Raw genomic sequence first — 20,337 nt, forward strand, 5'->3', positions numbered from 1 at the left:
CTAATTAGTTCTGCATTTTTTGTTGTTCTCACCATTTTACATATAAAAGCAAGACATGAGAGCAACATACATAGCTTTGATTTCACTGCAGTGAAGGAAGTTTATTTTCAGGGAAATTTTGACATTTCAGTTCAAATCAGAGTCAAATCTTGTAACCTTATATTGCCTGCAAACCAAAATTTATGTTCCTTGCAGCACTCTGTTCACAAAACAGACATTTGTCTACTAATTTTCAAATTCAGGGTTTTTGGCATGGCGTATTGGCCTTTCAGCATCCTTGATATAAGCTCTACCCACTTTGTGAATCCTTTGCTGAACAACAACACACAGACCTCTACAGAGTAGCGTTACACAATTGTGCTTGTATCATTGCTTGCATCGTATTTCTCTCTTCATTTAGGTTACGAGAGCACAGAATTACAGCTACTATTAAATGCAGTTTTCTTCTTTTGCATAATCGCTGGTTTGAACTTCTTGCTAATAATTTACACTGCTAAGGAACACACACAGCCTCAAGCAAGGACATTTACAAAAGGTTACATGCAATGCAAAATGTTTTGAAAGACTAATAAAAAGTGTTTGGACTTAACACAGCATTATGCTTATCTCACAGATATAATCAAATTAAAACATCTGTTGTGTGTAATCATCCGTCAAAAGGAGGCAATCAGCTTGTTATCAACTCCTGCATACATCAGAGGAAACAAGAATAATGTTATCTTCAAGATTTATCTTAGTAATGCTTTCTGTACAAATCTCATGAATGACACTTAGCAAAATAAAGTTTTGAAATACTATTCAAATTAGCACTAGACTCTCAGGGCACTGCTGCTCACAGGATCTCTGACTTTTATCTACAAATCAACAGTTTTTAGGGTTCACTGAATTGGTTTGTTCTGTGTTTACTGTGTATGTATAAATATCTCCAATAGTGAAAGCTGAAGTACAAAAATGTCAGAAAATATATTGTTCCTTCAGTGCTTCTGGCCCTGTCAGAAGCAGGAAGCACCATTAATCTCACCACACAACATTTTACACGAAGAACTCCATTCTAATTTTCCGTAAGCAAAGGATATTTCAAGAATTTTGTACGGTTTTCTTCAGTTTCACGTACTTCTCATGATTGGTATCTGAGCTGGGGAAAAACCTTGTACATTTCTGTAAGCATGCTTTCTCATCTCAACACTTTTACATGTACAAAGAACTCATAAAATTAAATCTAGATGAAATAGCATTTTCAACATACTTGGAATCATATTATTGCAGATATACTTGGGAGTCACACTTATTTTTCTCAAAAATATTGTTACCCATGGAACTTATCTCCATTTCTCGTAATTTTGTACTATTTATCTTCATCAAAGCTTGTTATTTTAGGATCTTCCTCAGCAAGAATTTGGACATTAGATGCCAAGCCTCAGAAATTATCTGAAGCTATCAAAGAACCTAAGCACCTTAACATAGAGGCCCTTCTGTTTCATTTTTCCCACTGGAACGAAAGGGAGTTGTGAATCAATGATAGAGTATATCCCTAAATCTAATCTGAAAGAATCCAAGTACTTCAACCGCAAAGCCCCAGAAACAAGGAAAGTATCCTCCCACCCCACCGGGCAGAAGATCATGCCTGTGTTATTCAGGAATGCAGCACACTGATGATGTTAAACTGACTCATTTGACCAGGATCTTTAAATAAATCTATTTGCAATAGCACAGCTGTTCCTCTCAGGAAGGAAACTCATGGTTCCATAATTTTTATCTGCAAGGCAACTTTATGAGCTGTGGTCACAAGAGGTGGCTACTGTGCTTCAGAGGTCAGAAGCATGCAGTACAGGAGGATTCAGAATGCCTTGGGACTTGGATATTGTTGCAACAGAGCTGACCATGGAATGAAGGGGCTGATTGTGGCTTGCAATTAACTCAGATGCTATCATTCACTTTTGCTATTTTTCTTTTTCCTGTGACTTGAGACCATCATTAAGCTAACTTGTGAGCCCAGTTCTCAGACTGTGCACACAGTCTCTCCTACCTTCCAGACGGGCAGACCTTTCCCTTGACAGCTCAGGGAAGACTAGCAAGGCTGCCTTCAATAGGTTCAGTTCTTAGCTAGAGATGGCTAATGTTGGGCAGTCAAAATTACACAGCGCTCACCTGAAATTCTCAATATGTGTGAAGAATAGCAACTTCATCTGGTGGATGGGGACAAGGCCTGAGGGAATTAAGGACTTCTGCGAGATCTGGAAGAGAGTGCTAATCCACAGCCTCAGTGATATTCAAGGCTCTCTACATCACTACAGCAATATAAGGGCCATTAGAAAAAGCTTTAGTGCAATTTACACCCATTTTATTACCATTTTACTATATTAAACTGTTATAAATTGTCCTCAACGTAACTGAGAATTAGATGCTTTGCAGTTAATAAAAGAGGCATGATTGTCTCCACTGTCTAAGGAGAAATAACACCATGCATTTTCTGTCAGTTTGGCATTTCTGGAGTGTCAGATCCCCAGGGTCTATATCCAGATATTGACTGAGAGTAGGGAACAAATTAATGGCACTGGCTTTAATTCAGTCCTCAATACAGAGGCGTGTAACATTTCTTGCTCAACTCTGCCTTGTCTGTAAGAACATTTTCATGTCTCTGGTGACCTATGGCTGGAGAAAGTGATGTGGTAATTCTCCTGCCTAGTACAAATTGAGGTGCAATTGAGACTGATGAGGGATGAGAGTGCAAATGATACTTGTTGTATCTCCAAATGCTTTAAAATACAGATAAGGACGAATCTAGCCCAGGACTTCCACAGTTTGATCTATCCTGAGGGACTGCTGCCCAGGTAATATGAAAACTGCTTAGAAATTGAGGAGTTCATAGGCTTTACATTGAGGTAAATAAGGCAGCCAGACAAGGGAGTTGGATGCTGTCTGTGAGAGTGTAGTGATGCTGATTAGGAAGTGAGGAGATCCTGTTGAAGTCAGGCTGAATTTTCAGAAGGACTTTTACAGTATTTGCTATTTCATGCATGCTTTTGTTTGCCACAAATACTAGCCTGGTTTTCATCTCTAACTTTCTATGATGATTTTTTTATTGTGATTCAAAAATAAGACAAGATTGAAAAATCAACTTCAGTAATCTCCATCACAAATGAAAAGTAATTTCCTGCTGTCTGCATGGCATTATTCTTGTATGATTTTAATGTCTTTCCTTTAATGGGCATGCTGTTCTGAACTGACATATCTTTCTTTTCTTCCTCTTGTTGCCTTTTTTGCCTCCTTTCCTTGGGTCCTTTTCCTTATTTCTCCTATTCACTAATAGGTCTTTCTTTCTTACGTTCTTTTCTTTGTTTATGTAGTCTGTGTGTTTTATTCTATCCTCACTGACTTTTCCACTAGGCATCAATTACAGACTGCCATTTTAAAAATAATCCCTTTTTAACATCTTTGTAATTACCTCCACTTCAAACAGTGGCACTACTAAAAAGACTTAACAAGCTGCATCTTCAAAAGCGTCTCTCTGTTTCCGTGTGCATGTTAACATTTCATTCGGAAGAAATTCCGCACTGTTGGTTTCACAACCAACAACCACACACTCAGTTAATTTATTGGTGGTAAAACCTTTGGATCTCATATAGTGTCTTTTAGTCAAAGTACAGGGAATTATGAAATAGGAGAGACATAATATACTTTAGAGCTCTCTTTGCCCTGCTAACAATAGTGAAGAGTCGCAGCTCAGGCTGTCTCCACGCTATGACTTCCCTCAACAATTCCTTCTAGCTATTCTCAGATGTGCTGAGAAGCTGTTATGTAAAGCCCTGCAAAAAGCTGTGACACAGATCCTCTTTTTCTACCAGTGCAGTCATATGTATGTGTGTGGTGCTTGCAGGGTGTAGCTGAACGGGGGTTTGTGTTGCAGAATGAGCTTGACCTCCTTTGCAGAACCTCCTTCCACTTCTCTCTGATCTGCTCATGAAAACTGAGCTTAGTGGCATGCCTGTGAGTAGAAGCTAGATCCTATTTTCACTGCTTAATTCGCAGCAAGGACACAAATTGACTCATTTGAGTGCTGAAATTCTTCCAGTGCTCTCTCACAGTTCACCATAGGTGGGAGTTCTTCCACCCTTCCCATGGAACAAATCATTAGCTCAGATGAATGCTATTCAGACATCCTCCCAGAGTTGCTTGATGCAATCTCTGTGGGATACCCAGAGGGGCAAAAGGATAGATTAGACCAATTTACACCCTCAGATCTGGGTTACCAGAGCCTACACTGAGTTCAGTGAAGAATTATCTTCGATCTAACTAAACTGAAAGATAAAACATCTGCATACTTCTGACATAACCCAGAGCTGCAGCACGATGTTTCAGTCTCAGAGCACCTCCTTTCTGTCCTGCCTTCCCACTTGCTATCAGTGTGGTCTCTCACCTGCTCCTTCCACTGCCTGGGTCCTCTCTCTCAGCCTCCCCACTGCTATTTCTGGCTTCTCTGATTTCCTGCCAGCTGCCACTGCTTGCTCAGCCCTCTGCCCGTCTTGCTGGGCAGCAGCCCCAGCTGGAAGGACTTTGACATACTTGCTTTGGGTTGCCGTGCCCCTTGAAGGAATGCTGGGGTACGTGTCCCTGCTCATCCCACGTGGCTCATCCTCCAAGGCTCTTGCAGAAGCTTTTACATGGTATTTCTCTCACAGTTTCTTAATAACAGAACAAACAAACAAGCAAAAACAGCAATAAAAATTAGAAAAAAAAAGCAATCTAAAACACCTGTTAGGTTGTTGTTTAATTTCTTTTCTATTTAGTTGCAGTGGGCAAGAGAAATTAAAAAGTAAACATTATTTTTAATCCTGAATTGCTGTTAATACTGTGATTAAAGCCTTCTGGTGCCAGTCCTATAATCACTGACAGAAGGCTTTTCATCAGTGCTTTTCTTCACACAAAAACACGGAGTAAGTGTTGACTTGTACTCTTAAGTACTTGGATATCTAGCTGCTGTTTATTGATTAGTTTTGATGTTGTTCCTACTCTTGGGTGGTAGAGAGAACAATAAGAATCTGACAAAGAACGAATTTACACAGCTCAAGTATTGTTCCCTCCCTTCTCCATACTAAGCCAGATATGGCTGTCAGCCCAATCACTTAGTACACAGGCTTCAGAAGCCTTCAGTCACACAAACCATTCCCTAGAAGTCACAAAATTCCCTCCACGTGCCTTGAGAAATGCTGCCAGCTTTAGTCATGTTGCATGACACAGCTGGAGAGCAGAGACAAGATCTGTTGCCTTCTTGGCCCTTTTGCATACCTGCTACCCAGCTCATGGCAAAAGATGCCATACCTTTTTAGGGGCTTCATTCGCAACCAAAGGCAGGTGGCTCATGGAGGTGGTGAAGAGAGCAAGGTAACATTTTGTCTGTTCTAGGTAGGTGAGCAGACCTTCACCTCACTGAATTAGAGCCAACTAGCAGTATGTGTGACTCATAACTGGATACAATGGTTGGGTGTAACCACTAGAGGGATTAAACAAATTTTATTTTATTTTGTTTTATTTTATTATATTTTAGCCTTGGAATAGGCCTCTCCAATCTAAAAGTTATCACCGTTGCACCACTCACACAGACAGACCACAGCTCTCTCCAGGGAACCATACGAGCTTCCCAAGAATCAAAGGAAACCCAATGATTGTCATAGTCTAAGAGACACACCAATCCCAGGGAAGTGCTCAAATATTCTCAGCCAGAATGCACAGTGGAGAGAGAGCCATGGGAACAAGTAAGTTTCTTTTCTCATGAGTGAGTGGTGTTACTTAAAAAAGCATAGTCCCTTTGCTTGTAGCATTGAGCAGATTTTTAGACAAGGGTATATTTCTAGTCTTATTTCTGCGGTTGACTTTTGCATGTGGCACATGAAGGGACAAGATGGGGGATAGCACTACTCTGTGGACACCTTTTCTCATGTGTGACAGAAGAATTACTACCTGCATGTACTAGATGTACTTCATAACTCTATCTTTTCTTCTACATGGTCTTTCAGGAGGAAAGATTCTCTTTGCAGTGTTCATGTTATGACTACTAAGAAAATATCTGCAGTATCAAATGTGATTCATCTGAGGCATGCTAACATCACCACCTGCTACTTGTAACTCTGTTGGTGCCAATCATAGGCTGCAACGAGCTTCCAGGTGTGAAAGAAGTGGTGACAACTGAGAACTGGTAGGTGCTGATAGTGTGTGTAAGCCCATATGCGACAAGCAGGAATCGGTGTGAATTTTGCTTTCAAAGCTGTAACACATATTTTGCAGAAGCTGCATTTGCAGCCCTAGACAGGAATTTGAGGTTGTTTTGCAGCAGCCACAGAACAACCTTGTGCTATTGTGCTACATAGGATGCACATCGCTTTCAGCTTTTGCAAGCCAGTTTACCACAGAGACTTCCTTGTGGGCTTACCCCTGCCGTGCTGATGCTATTGTACACAGACAGCGAGGCTGCTCAGAGTATGCAGCTGGTGGGGGGCTTTCTGTCTGCTTGTACAGCAGGCAGCCTTTCCTGGCCTTCATCTATACCATTTTAGGAGTTGGGCCCCAAGTTGTAAAGTCTGAATCTGGATCCAAACACAATTTTTGTCAGCATTCACAGGAGATCTCATCCTTGGTTTGGGTTTGCTTCATCCAGATCAAAGCCCAGCTGCAAAGCTTGTCTTCCAACCAAAACTTCCTCAAAGCTTTGGGGTCTGGGGCCATAGTTCTGTTTTAGCTCCATTCCTAGATATTTTTGAAAATTCTTACATGTACAAAATTTATGGCTAGATCTTTGTCCCATTGAAGTCAGTAGAGTCTTGCTTTCTTGGCACACAGTCAAAAGAGGCATTTAGGTAAAATATAGGTAAGATCAATGTCAACTGGAATTTTCAGGCATTTTTTACATGCCTAACTTTTAGTTGCCAATCTGACACCCTAAACCTCTAGAAATTTTAATTTTCTAAACATATTTTATTTCATCAGATGCATGGCCTTTTCTGCTTAGTATCAACTCAACAAACATTTAAAAAAAAAAAGGAAAAAAAAAGTCCTGGTTTGTTTTGACCTCATGCATTCTAATAGTTGTTTCTGGGGTGGTGGGTTTCTTCCTCCAAAAGACTTAATACTGAGATAGGGAAACAAGCTGAGCCATTCCAAGGCAACAATTTTTATGTTTCTGTTGTTTTGTAAAGCCAAGTTCCAAGCTGCTGTTGTGTGGAATGGCTTTGGACATCAGTGGTCTGAAGGATAGGGCAGTAATGTATATAGTATAGCACTCCCCAGGCTCTCATGGAAGTTTTAGAATAGTTTTTTGCTCTTAGTTCTGTTTTGGAAAGGGTTTTGGAAAACATCTTGCTCTAGGAAAGAGAGCCTTTCTAAGCGTATGGTATTTGTTATCTTTTTTTGTTTGTTTGTAACAACATTAAATTGAATGGATTGTGCTCACTGAGCAGCACAGAAACAGCATTTGGCTTGAAATGAAATGAGCTCAACTTGAACATGCTCAGTTTCAGAAACATGCTAAGCCACTTCCTGGTAAAAGTGTGATAAAGACTATTTGTATAAACAGCTGTTTCTCCAGCCATGTAGAAAGAAACACTATCAGCAGCAGGAGGTGGCTGTGGTCACTGTTAAGCAGTCACAGTTACCTGTCATTACTAACCTAGCACTCCTCCACAGTGTTGTACAGTGCTCCCTGACAGCTGCCACCCTCTAAAATGCACCAGTGGTTTCTCTTCAGAGTCCGTGTGACATTTCATGGTGTTGGATGCAGTAAGTCTTCACATATCTGAGTTTCGTTTCAGAGACCTAATAAAGACAGTTGGTTTTATAAGTGCCTAGAAAAGCAAAAAGATTCTACCGAACTTCTGAGATCAGAAAAGAGGCCTAGCTAAAACTTGCATCTGCAGCAGCACCTGTCACATCAAGCTACAACACATGTAGGCTGGTCTGTGTAAGGAAGGAAAGAGGAAGAAGTTCATGTGGTTATTTTCGGTCACTTCTCAGCTCTGCTGCTGCTCTTACCATGTGAGTATAGGCAAGACATTTAAGATTTCATTACACACACACTTTTTGCCAAGGAACAAGCTACCAAGTGGCTGTGTCTCTGGGAAATAAAACACTTTGAATACTTCCACATCTATGAAAGGGGCAGCCTCACAATACATCAGCACTTTGGGGCTCATTACTTACATGGGATAATTTCCAGCAAATGGGAAGCAAGCAGAAATTTACCTGGATAAAGTGAAATCCTTTGTAATAAAGGTCATATTTTTTAACTCTTTCCACATATCAGCTTTTCTATAACCAGAAATTCCCCAGCACTGTGACATAGTAAAATGCACCAGGCTTTTGTCCAGCAAATGGATTCATTACAGCATATGCACAAGTGATGTAAATATTTATCACTGTACGAGGACTCTCCTTGTCATTCAAGGGACTAGTGTATTCACTGCCTAGCTGAAGTAATCCTTAATTAAGTGAAAAATTGAATTCTGTAAGAAAGCATGATGTTGAATTGCTCCCCTTAGAGAAACAGCAGCTGTGCACCCCTTCCAGAGTCATCAGATGAGCCCTGTGGGCAACCTCTGCAGAACAACCCCAGCCTCACAGGAGACAGGGAGAGGCGAGACCTGCCAGTCAGGGAAGTTTGTCCTTCAAACATTACCCTTTCTAGGAGAGTTAGTGTCTTTACATCTTCCACTGCAAATAGATTGTTCAAGCTGATGGAAATACTTCGGTATAAGTATGCATACTGTTCATAGAAAGATCTTACACTACCTTAAAAATAAAAGGATAAAGAAAAAAAAAAAGATTTTAAAGTTCTTATTGCTGCTGGATATTTGGAAACAAACTGGTATTTAGCTCATTTTCCCTTTCACAAACCACACCTTGTCGTGCATTTTACTTCATATTTCTTTTCTTTCCTGTTCGGTACATTCTGAATGTGCTTTAAAACTCTTGGTATGTATCATTTCTCTCAGTCAAGTAAATTCAGGCAAAATAATCTGCACTGGGATTGCTTTAATTAGGGAGAGAATTGCTGGAGAAACCACCAAGGGAAATGAGAGTAAAAGTCCCACCCCTTTTTTAACTGGGTGGAAAGATGTTCTTGGAGAATTATGTGCTGAGAATTCACTCGTAGCATAATGTCTTGGCACTGTACAATATTTTGTTTGATTGCTGTGGCAGCAGACTTACCTACAACGGTTTCACAGAGAGATTAAAGCCAGGAAAGCAATTTTTACTGGTGAGAACTAGAAAGAAATGGCTCGCCAGTGACAATAAGCAGTTCTGCAAGAACTACCAGTTTACACATGCAGCTGAGCAGAGTTAGCAAGTTTTTGCAACAGTGCCAGCTGGTCTTCCTTTGGAGGACAAGGGTATCACATGTGCTGTATGCATATGACTTGTTCAGATAGAACACTGCAAAAATGCATTGTTTAGAATGGACTGGTATTTGTAAGAAGGTTAGTGTTCAAGCTCAAGCCCTTTAGTAACTTGGTTAGTACAGTTAATTCCACCAGTGACTGGGTCTGAGCTGCTTGAAAGAATAAGATATGGGCAAATTCAAAGGTGTTCAACCTCTTTGCTTGAAAAAAACAACACCACTTGTGTTTCTCAGAGGTTTTGGAATTGTAAGCTTCAATCAGCATTTTAAAAAAGAGATCTGCAAATTCACTTAACCTTGGTCAGTCAGGATTCAGTGTGAACCTTTCTGGTAAGGGTGCAGCCATTAGCGTTCCTTTGGCTCAACAAACAAGGCATGGCTCTTAATACCAAAGCAAATACTAAACCTTTTCCCAGGGACTATAATTATTTTACTGTTATTTCCTCTGGGTGATTTTACAATTTCTAATGTCAATGATCCTAAATTACTGGAAGTCTTACTGGACAGGAAGAATTCTCAAGCCAGGAGAGTAAACAATTCATATTGATCAGCTGATCAGGAGTGTTGTTTTCCTTCAGTGTGAGCTGTGGCCATTGGATCCATGTATTCATTTGGCTGTGACCACCCTGAGAAATGACTCCTCTCTCTTACTGTTCCACAAAGAAAAGAAAACAAGGAAGTAGCAAATACAGTAGTTTTCCCTGATCTGAGGAAGTTGCAGAAGAAACATTTTTTGTGATTTCCCTAACAGGAGCTATTGAAACAACCAGTTTAGTCCCACATTTCCTGGGGAAGGTCCCTCATCCATGAGATTAGAAAGGACTGAGGTTTGGTGAAGACTTCTTTAGGAAATTTAAAGAAATATATATTTTGTATGTTTTAAAAGGTAACAATATTTAATTCCCTATGCACCTTTCCTCATTCTCAAGATTTTTTATTTTTTTTACTGCCATTTCTCTTCCCTCTGCACACCAGATTTTTCCCCTAAAATATGGAATTGATAAATAAACAGAAAAAAAAAACCTTAAAGCTTAATTTCAGAGTGCTCTGAAGAATTTTCTCCAGATTTGAATGAAAAAAAATCAAAATAACTCAACTTTCTCATGAAAGAAAATCTGCATTTTACTTTTTCATTAAGTTTTTTGGTTTTAGAAGTACTGGTAGTAACTATAGTGATAGTTATTACTATCTTGCTACAAGGAGCACAGCAGATTTTGTGGCAGAGTTCAAAAGATTAATCAGTTAGAACAGCTGGAGATAGAAAGAATGACATAGGTAACTGTAAACAACTTGCCACGTTAGTTTGTTTTCTTAACTTACTTTTCTTGTTGATGTTTTCCATATCCAATAAAAGTGATCATATGTAAATGAGAAAGTATGGCCAGTGGTTGGATTTGGAGAGTTTACAAAGCACTGGAATGGTCATATATTCCCACCAGCAGGGACTGAAGACGAGTGGCATTTTCTTATCATTAGGGCTTTCTTGTCAATTATTAGTTTTTACTGTTGCAAAGACACACAGATGAGATCAGGACATTTGTGCTAGCTTCTATACATAAGCAAATGAAAGTATGATGAAAATACAAATCCTAAAGGGTGATACAAGGCCAGATGAATGGTGAGAGACAAACCAAAAAGTCCATGCTCATAGCAAAAGTCCAAGGTCTCTACAGAAGGATGGTGACTGTGCGTGTGTATGTGTATCTTCTATGTTAAGCAAAAGGCAAAATTTATATGAATTAATAGAATGAAACCAATGCAATGTCTCCATGGATACAACTAAATAGCTTAGAGGAACGTCACCTTCACAAGTAGTAGAGAGACACATAGAAGAATACTGAGAAGTCTCCATTATTTACCGAGAAAATACCAGGCAAAATCACTCATAACCATTGACCAGAAGCTTAAACCAGATGCCTATGAAATTAGATACTTTCTTTTAAAAGTTGTGAGGCTGACAGACAATTGGACAAACTGTTTCAGTCAGTAGAGGATTGCACATTTCTTGACATCTTCAAATTAAGATATGTTGCAACTAAACACAAGTTATTGGAGTCAGAATTAAAAAATAGAAACAAAACCAAAACAAAACCCTTGGGTCAGACTAAATCATGTAATAGCCCTTTATGGCCATAATCTCCAGCGATCTCTGAAAGAGTATGAGAATTATAGCAACAGTGTAGACAACAGCTGTATCTGTCTGTCCAGCTCTGGTGCTTCTGTCTGAGGGGTCAGGGCAGAGCAGTTCTCTAATCCATGGCTTCTAAGAGGTTCTTAAGGTTCTTTAGCTTTCTTGATTTGATTTATTCTTTCCTACCCTCTGAACTTCCCAGGCTCTTTTTACCTCTACAAATTTAGATTTCTTGTGCAAATTCCTCTATATATGGCAGAAAGGAAGACATGTGGCTTCAACCTCATGGGGTCTGCTCTGCAACAGTGCTTCAGTCTGATAGATATGTAGAAATTTAAGCTGAGGTATTTCTGTGAATCTTATTAGTTCAACTCACACCAAATACCTTGTTGAAACTCTCTGGGCTGCCCATTCTCCCTAGCAATAATCCCTGTGACTAGGAAAAAGGTTATCCCAAGTAATGCCTGTCCTGGATGTGCCTGACTACTTAGTCAACTAATCTAGAACAATGGCAGTTTTGAACAATTATTTCTCTTTTCCTTGCTATTGTGACATACAGGAAGTAGACCAAACCATACATCGAAATCATTACGGTATCTACTCTAATAACGTAGATATGCAGCTGGCAATGCTCATCTGATTGTATAAGTCAGAAAATACATAGCACCAAAGACAGGCTCTATTCCAAAAACATGGGCAGTCATACATAAATACTCATATTTTCTGCAAGACTTTACTCAGTCTACTTTGTGAACTAATTACATGTGTCAGATGTTGAGTTTAGGCTGTGAAGTTGTCTCAAACTATAACAAGGCTTTATTTTGCTAATATATGTCTCTTAGCCAGAAGTGAATGCAGACAGAATAGTGGTGTAACGGGAAACTGGAGGAGAACTTTACAGACATACAACTGCTCTCTTGGTACATGAACAAACCATGACTTGTGTGACAGAGCTTTTCATAGAATCACAGAATCATCTAGGTTGGAAGAGACCTCCAAGACCACTGAGTCCAACCTCTGACCTAATACTAACAAGTCCTCCGCTAAACCATATCACTAAGCTCTACATCTAAACATCTGCAAAAGACTTTCAGGGATGGTGACTCAACCACTTCCCTGGGCAGTCCATTCCAGTGCCTCACAACCCTTTCAGTAAAGAAGTTCTTCTTAATATCCAACCTAAAACACCCCTGGCGCAACTTTAGCCCATTCCCCCTCATCCTGTCACCATGCATGTGGGAGAATAGACCATCCCCCACCTCGCTACAGCCTCCATTAAGGTATCTATAGAATGCGATAAGGTCACCCCTGAGACATCTCTTTTCCAAGCTGAACAATCCCAGCTCCCTCAGCCGCTCCTCATAGGACTTGGTCTCCAGACCCCTTACCAGCTTTGTTGCCCTTCTCTGGACTCACTCAAGCACCTCAATGTCCTTCTTGTAGCGAGGGGCCCAAAACTGAACACAATACTCGAGGTGCGGCCTCACTACAGCTGAGTACAGGGGGACAATCACTTCCCTAGCCCTGCTGACCACACTGTTTCTTATGCAAGCCAGGATGCTGTTGGCCTTCTTGGCCACCTGAGCACACTGCTGGCTCATATTCAGTTGACTATCAACCAATACTCCCAGGTCCTTCTCTGCCAGGCAGCTTTCTCTTCTCCATAGAAGTCTGTTGGCCACTAATTTACAGTTGGCTTTCTGTCATAGGAATTCCAGTCAGGTCAATTGCTATTTTTAATTCAAAGCAGCTCCTGTTTACCAACTTGGTGCTTCACAGCTTAGACTCAAGTACACCTCCAATATCTGAAACAGTTCTATACAGCTAGGTAAAACATCTGGCCGCAGGCCTTGTGGGTGTACAAGATATTCTACAATGAAAAAGGGTGGAGGCGAGCCAGTTTACCCATGAATCTTGCTTGTGATGGGAATACTAACTCAACAGTGATTTATGCTTTGAAGACCAAAGGCATTTTTGCTATGCAATGTAGACATTCTTGCATGCATTTTGAAGTCTTTGTCTCAGTGCAGTAACACTGCACTGTGTACCCTCATTTCCATCTAAGCCTTCTGTGTCAACCATTACTGCCCTACTCTTTGAAAGAACAATGTACATTCTGATGGAGTATTCCTTTCAGTTTAATTTGCTTTTATTCACATTCTTTACTATCATATAAAGCCATCTTCTCTACAGTGGTTTGACCTGTACTCCCCTGGATTTATTCACCTGTCAAAATAACCTTAAATAACCTTAAAAATGTATAAAAAAATAACCTTAAATATTAAACTATTTCACTCATTTAGAAGCAAGTTGTAAATATTGCCTTCCACCTTCCTGTGTTTTCATTCTAAATGAGACAGTTGCCTTTCCTTGACTATTTCCAGCATTTTTGTTATCACATCAGAAACACAATATCTCTACAACCCCAAACACAGTTTGGGCAGAGAGTATCTCAGTATTTAAAACAAATTGTATTCCACAGATAGCCAAGGTAATAAAACACTTGAATTAATTTTGTCCTCAGGAGTTCTCACTTATGAACTTCAGAATTCAAATTGCTTCAAAACTCAGAGTACTTAAAAAACTATGTGACCTCCCAGAGATAAAAGTAACAGAAGCTGGAAAGAGTCTGAAGGTGAAAAAATGAGCTACCAAGGCTTAAATCATAACCAGAACAAGGCACTATCTGAGCCCCTTCGATGGGACATAGAAAAACAGTAGTAAAGTCTTTAGTTGCCTAGATGGGATTCTTTACACATGCCCTGTGTAATCAACATTCATGAAATGTTTTTTATTTTGAGGAAGGGGGAAGAAAGGAGGAAAGGATTCATGAATAAAAACAGCTGTTGAATTGTGTCACATATGGTAAAAAAAAAAAAATCCTCTCAGCCCAATCACACAGGGAAAACTGCAATATTTCAGGAACATGATCAGGTTCCAGCAAAGCATTCCACAGCAGGATTACCTTGGCAAGAGGTGCAGACAGTGCAAAGCAAAATCAGATATCAGATTCACATTGTGAATAGTTCTCACGTTTTTTTTTTTTTTAAACCTGTGATCTAAGGCACATCAGAGGTATGCAGCTGTCTCTGAAATTTCTTTACTTGCTTTGAAAATGGTGGCTAGGGCTGTAAACAGGTACTGAGAGAAAGTGGAGGCTTTCTGAGGTACCTGAATTCAGACATACTCTGCTAACAGCACATTTCACCATGGAAAAAGTCAGCAGTCACCTTCTGTATCCATTCACAGGTTTCAGATTCCACTTCAGTTACAGGGGTTCATGCTGGAGGTGACAAATGTATGAATCACTGGGGTGAGATGGACAGAGTTTCCTAGTGAGCTGAAAGTAAGCAAAAGCATTTCTAGAAATTAATGCAAATTGATCATACAAGTCTATTTAGTGAGGAGTCAGACATAACTTTGATGAATAAGGACTGTATATCTTTGAGTAAGGTGGCAAAAATGTTTTGGCCAGCTCTTCAAAGTGTTTCCCATTTCACCTAGACACATTTTGGTCTTGCCTGGATTCAACCTTACCTGAGTGCTTTTCATCTAGGTAGTTACTAGGAGGTATTTTGACATGGTAGAGGTGATGGTGGTTGCATAACTCAACAGTGGGCCTACAGGAAAACAAGATAAAGTAAGTTTAGGTGGACGCACTTTGCAGTAACAGTGTGGTAGTATTAAGGCAGAATTCCCTTCTAGGTATTTCATTAATGCCCTAGAAAAATCTATAGCCTTGCCATGTACTCTGAGCACTTAGCAAAAAGAGCCAACTCCCTTCTCTTGCCTTGGAGCTCATCTGTAAGGCTGACCTGAACCAGAAAAGTTGGGCAAATGGAGACTGGTAGAGCCTCCTAGTGGAGACCTTCTGTATGACTCCTCATGGCACAAAACACATCAGACAAAGATGCCCCTTTCTTTGGCATATCTATATCTAGCCTGTACCGTTGGTAGGTTTTTAACTGGCTGTGCTGGCTGAGAATTTTTTTCCACACTTCTATTCTGTATAAATATGAATGCAAAGCACCGAAATACAAGCTGGTCTTTTAGAAGGGCTGAACATCTCAAATGAAAGACCAGATTTTCAAAAGCCTCAGCACCCATGCAAGATCCAAAAGGAATCTTTCAGAACTGAATAAAGCAAAATCCATTTCAGCATCCATGAAAGCAAAGGGAATCTTTAAAAGTCTGTAACTTGAGTGGCCCAAAGAAACCTTGAGTGCCTCCAAGCATCTGTCTCTGCACTGGGCTGCTAAGTCCTTCCAGAAATATATCCCCTCATTGTTGAAGCCCCACACTTGGGTATGACAAAATCACTACTAGATGAGTTTAGCTGTTTGTATGATATTGACGAAACCAGTGGATTTTCAAATTGTAAATCTGAAACTGCCATCTGCTCAGTGTTTGCTGTTGACTCTGCTTAGCACACATCCTTGCTGCCATGGAAGTCAAGAGGAGTTTGTTGTTACAGGTGGCCACAGACATTGTACCTGCAGGAAATGATAAGTTGAGCACCCATAGTGCAAAGCTGAACAAAGAAGTAAAAGCTAGGCTTAAGAACAACAAGATACATGCTGGTCAGTCTTCCTCTGTATTATACTATTGCTGAAAAGATGTATGTGAAATGCATTTAATAACATTCAAGAGTGCTTAAGTAAATCCTTCTTTTGCTTTAACTGAGGATCTTCAAACTGAAAACAGAGTCCCTTTTGTGTGAGGAAAAATGCTGTAGACTGCAGATTTGCTTGAACCATTCTGTTTCTCAAACTATTCCCAAAGATACAGAGCAAATCTCTGAAAAGAAAAAATGCCCCTGAAATTACTATGCTGATTGCCTGCCTACTCCCTCATTTTCTCTTCCTGTAGTTCACCCATATTGTTCAAACTTGCAGTCACAGGACATGCTGTGTTTGCTGCTCAAGAAGCTGCTTGTTCCACAGTGTACTTAGGCAGTACTCGCTTTGTGTTTGGTGGGCTGAAAGTTAGACCATGGGAGCTGTGTGCTTCCAGACTGGAAGGTTTCAGACCTGTCTTCATTTCGTAGCACATGCTAGAATTGCTGGATTTAAATAGACACCCCAACTTTATGGCTTCCAAAAGAAAAACTTAATACATGTACTTAAAGCTGAGACATACAACTGAAGAAGACAAAGAACTCTACTTTTATTTATGGTTAGATTTTTTTCCAAATGTCAGATAATTTAAACTGGATTCCAGAACCATACTGTATCAGTATTTTCTTAGTGCTTGAGACAATGTAGGCAAGAAAGAAAGAGAAATGGGGGAATTGGACAGATGATGAGGACTTAAAAATGTTTGTTACATTTCCAGAATTCCTTTTGTGGCAAGACTTTGAAATCTCACAGCTGCTGCCCTTTTGCTCGTACGATTATTTCTCCAGCTGTGTGGAAATGCTGCAAAACCATTTTTGTGACCTGTCACAGAAAATATTTTGACTCAGCCATCAATGACATAGAAGTTCCTGCTGAACGGTATTGCCAAACTGTAGTGTTAGAGTGGATAAAAGATTATTGTTGATTCTTAGTCACTGTATTTGGAACTGTAATATCTAGGATGCTTTTTCCCAGCAAATTTGCATGCTTCATCCTTCTGAGATTTTTAAAGCTGGTTCCTTCTATTTCTTTTGTGCTTTTAAACCTCATTTAGGGAAATGGTTACAAGGGCGTTGAGGGGAGAGTCTTTTCCTTTCAGTGGAAACTGATTTCTGGCCCTGTGTTATGTGCAAGGACAAAAACCTGTATATCGGGGGAAAAAAATATTGAACAACAGACTTCAGGGTAGCTACCTGAGTACCTGAGAAAGTGGAAATCAAGGAGAGGGAAAAGTAAGCTAGGCTTTGAGGTAAGAAACAGCCTGGAAAAGTACTACAGAGAGGTGATTATGGCTTCTTTATAAAAGTTGCCCTTGGCAGTTCTGTGTTCTTTTGCAAAGTGTTATCAACCATGCCCCAAAATGTAGTTCAGTCATTTCTCAGGCAGGGTGGACTGACTGTTGGCCACTTGGCACAGTGGGGTAATAGTGATGGTGAGTTGCTGCTGAGCTGCCAAATAAGCCCAGTGGTCTGCAGTATGATGGGGAATAGAGGAAGGGGCATCCCAGTTCCCCATGATGCTGTAGGAAGACACCAGAAGTCCTGCCAAATCTAAAAAAAAAAAAAAAAAAAAAAAAGAGAAAATAGAAAATAGAAAAGAAGGAAGCTTGAATATTGTCTCTACATGCAAGTATGTGTTTTCTACTGTCTTGTGATAATGCCTCTTGTGATCAGACTGTAATCTAAAAATGTTGCTTTCTCCTCATAGTCTGCAGGCCATAAACTGATGGTTGGAGAGATCAAGAGAGAATCCTGTCTCACGTGCAAGTACAAGAACAACAGTATATACCTGGCTAAGTGCACAGCAAGATTCACTGTCAGAACGTCAATCTCAAATTGTTGGCTGTGTCTCAAGGCAGGAAGCTAGGCTGGATGGACTCTGACAGGAAATTAGGCAAAACTACTGCTGGTAACAACAGCCCACAGATTTTACAGCTTTCCTAAACAAGGATATTGAGGAAGAGATACAAAATTTGGCAAAAGAAATGATTTTCTGACAATTGTTTTCCCACCTCATACAAGCACAATTCAACCCTTTTAAAAAAATTATGTTGCCTGATTTCATTTCCCATAAGAAAGGGCTCTCAAGGGTCACTTCTTTTGACTTTTTCCAGTAATATTTGCACATACAAGAAAATCCCAGGATAATACAGTCCAGACTGATAACACACGTTCTACAGTTACACTGGATTCATTTTCTCTGAAAAAAAAAATCACATTTTCTATAACTTGTTTCACAATTTGGCATTTAAATTCAGCAGAGTGGAGCTGTGAGAAGCCAAATTCTTGGATGAATTATACTGAATTCATAGGGGTTTCTCAATATATTATTGTGTAGAGAACTAGGCTGTTGCCATGATTTTCAAAACCCTATATGCCTGAAATAGTGCTACGCTTTTATGCAGTTACTCTATAGGCTCTGTGTAGAGTTAGGATCTAAAATGCTGAAAAAAGGTACCGCAATCTGAGCTGGTGGTACTGTTGTCTAACCTTTCAGACTTGTACCTCAAACTCCTGACTGGGTTGTGTTTTCATTGGAACTATTGTCAATTTTCATGTTGTATATATATATATATATATATATATATATAACAAGAACAAAGAAACAAACAAACTAAAAACCACAAATGGGATTATCAGGGACTAGGAAGTGAAAATCACACAAATCACACACTGGGAAATTAGGATTTAGTGTTAGAAGTGGGATGAGACCCTGAATGCATTTCATTCTGTCAAGCCTCCCATGAAAAAAGACTCAAGTATTTATGATATCTTGACTCTATTTTTTCAGTATCCTGGTGGTAAATGTGGTTTATCAAGGGAAAAACACTGACGTGGCACAGTAACTTATCTTTCTGTAACTTAGTTATCAGAAGTTTATACTATGCAAAAATTTGCAAGAGGAACAATGACTGGAACTTCCCAGGAAGTCTATATGCCAGAGAAGAGCCGTTTGACAGGCTGGCATGTACCTGCACACTGTGTATTTCTCACTGAGGGAGGTGGTTTTTTTTTGTTTTGTTGTTTTTTTGGGGGGAGGGAAGGCGGGGGGAGAAGGAAGGGAAGGGAAGAGGAAGGGAGGGAAGGAAGGAGGAAGGTTTGCTCAGAATATCTAGAACAAACAGACAATCTAGAAGCAACAGGTAAAAACAGTCACTAGAGAAACATGTCCTGGAAGGGAGGTGATATGAAGAGTGAAAAACGGAGAGGGTAAATCTAATTTGGATGTACAAGTACAATCCACCAACTTCAAAACACATAAAAAATATACATTTCGTTCTATAGAACTCGTTTCAAGAACTTTCCAAACGTGCTACCTTAAAAATGAGAAATTATTAGTTTCTACAGTGATACAGAGCATGCTATGTTAAAACTTTCCCTAATTCTTCCATGAGATTTCAGAAACACCCCAATTTCTTTCCACACCACAGCTAGGATGTTCCCAGACAATGGAATTAAAAGAACATAAGCCTGGCAGCCTTCAGGATATAGGAATAAACCACATACGAAAGAAATAGACAAAAAAAAAAAAGTTTTTTGTTTTTCATTCCACTCACCCAAACTAGCAGCTAAAATTGTCCCCAGAGTTCTCTCTCTGAAGTAAAGACAATTGCAGTGTTGTAATTATACAGAAAGATTGCCACTTGCCTATAATTTAATTTTGATTTCTATTATTTTTTATGGTTCATTTTTTTCTTTGAAAGCTATGATTCACCAGAATGAGCCTGAACAGCTAAGAGCCTTTCTTGGTGATGAGGGTTAGGATGTATTATCATTTAAACTGATTAAGTGTGCACATTTCACTTGTCTTTATTTCATTAAACTGTACACTGCACACATTGGAAAACACACAGATGTATGAATCATACATGTAGTTGCAGGAGAGTAGCACTTGATAACTAGAGACATCAGGCTTGCCTGGCAGTCACCTGGGACTAATTCCCATATTGCACAGTGCACATTGGTTTCATAGAGCTCGTAAAACTGGGATTAAGATTTCAACCCTTTATTAATGTACATGACATATTTTCAGCTTGGAATTGTTTTAATAATGAAAGAAGGAGAGAGGGGAAAACTTTTTAGGGGAAAATGTGGGGTGTAATTCCTATTACAAAAACTTCCTTATCCAGGCAGTATGGTATTTTGCTCAGTGCTCTTGTGTCAGGAAGCTGCAACCTATCTGAAAATGTTGCACTGGTGTAT

The 20,337-nt window shown here is 39.7% G+C and overlaps 2 long non-coding RNA genes across 2 annotated transcripts in view; one reads left to right on the forward strand and one right to left on the reverse strand.

The window, feature by feature from the left end:
* Positions 1–2,720: 2,720 nt before the first annotated feature.
* Positions 2,721–19,155, forward strand: LOC119715827 (uncharacterized). The gene is made up of 4 exons (XR_005263256.1): positions 2,721–2,831; positions 5,546–5,753; positions 6,015–6,193; positions 17,843–19,155. It is a non-coding gene; the product is annotated as an uncharacterized lncRNA (long non-coding RNA).
* The window catches only part of LOC106016617 (uncharacterized), a 167,769-nt gene continuing 160,846 nt past the window's right edge, over positions 13,415–20,337 (reverse strand). The window contains exons 4-5 of the long non-coding RNA XR_001189442.5: positions 15,057–15,139; positions 13,415–14,859 (exon numbers count right to left, since the gene is read on the reverse strand). This is a non-coding gene — a long non-coding RNA (uncharacterized lncRNA). The remainder of the gene's footprint in view (positions 14,860–15,056; positions 15,140–20,337) is intronic.

The sequence above is a fragment of the Anas platyrhynchos genome, chromosome 2 (genome assembly GCF_047663525.1).
Source record: "Anas platyrhynchos isolate ZD024472 breed Pekin duck chromosome 2, IASCAAS_PekinDuck_T2T, whole genome shotgun sequence".
Lineage (NCBI taxonomy): Eukaryota > Metazoa > Chordata > Aves > Anseriformes > Anatidae > Anas > Anas platyrhynchos.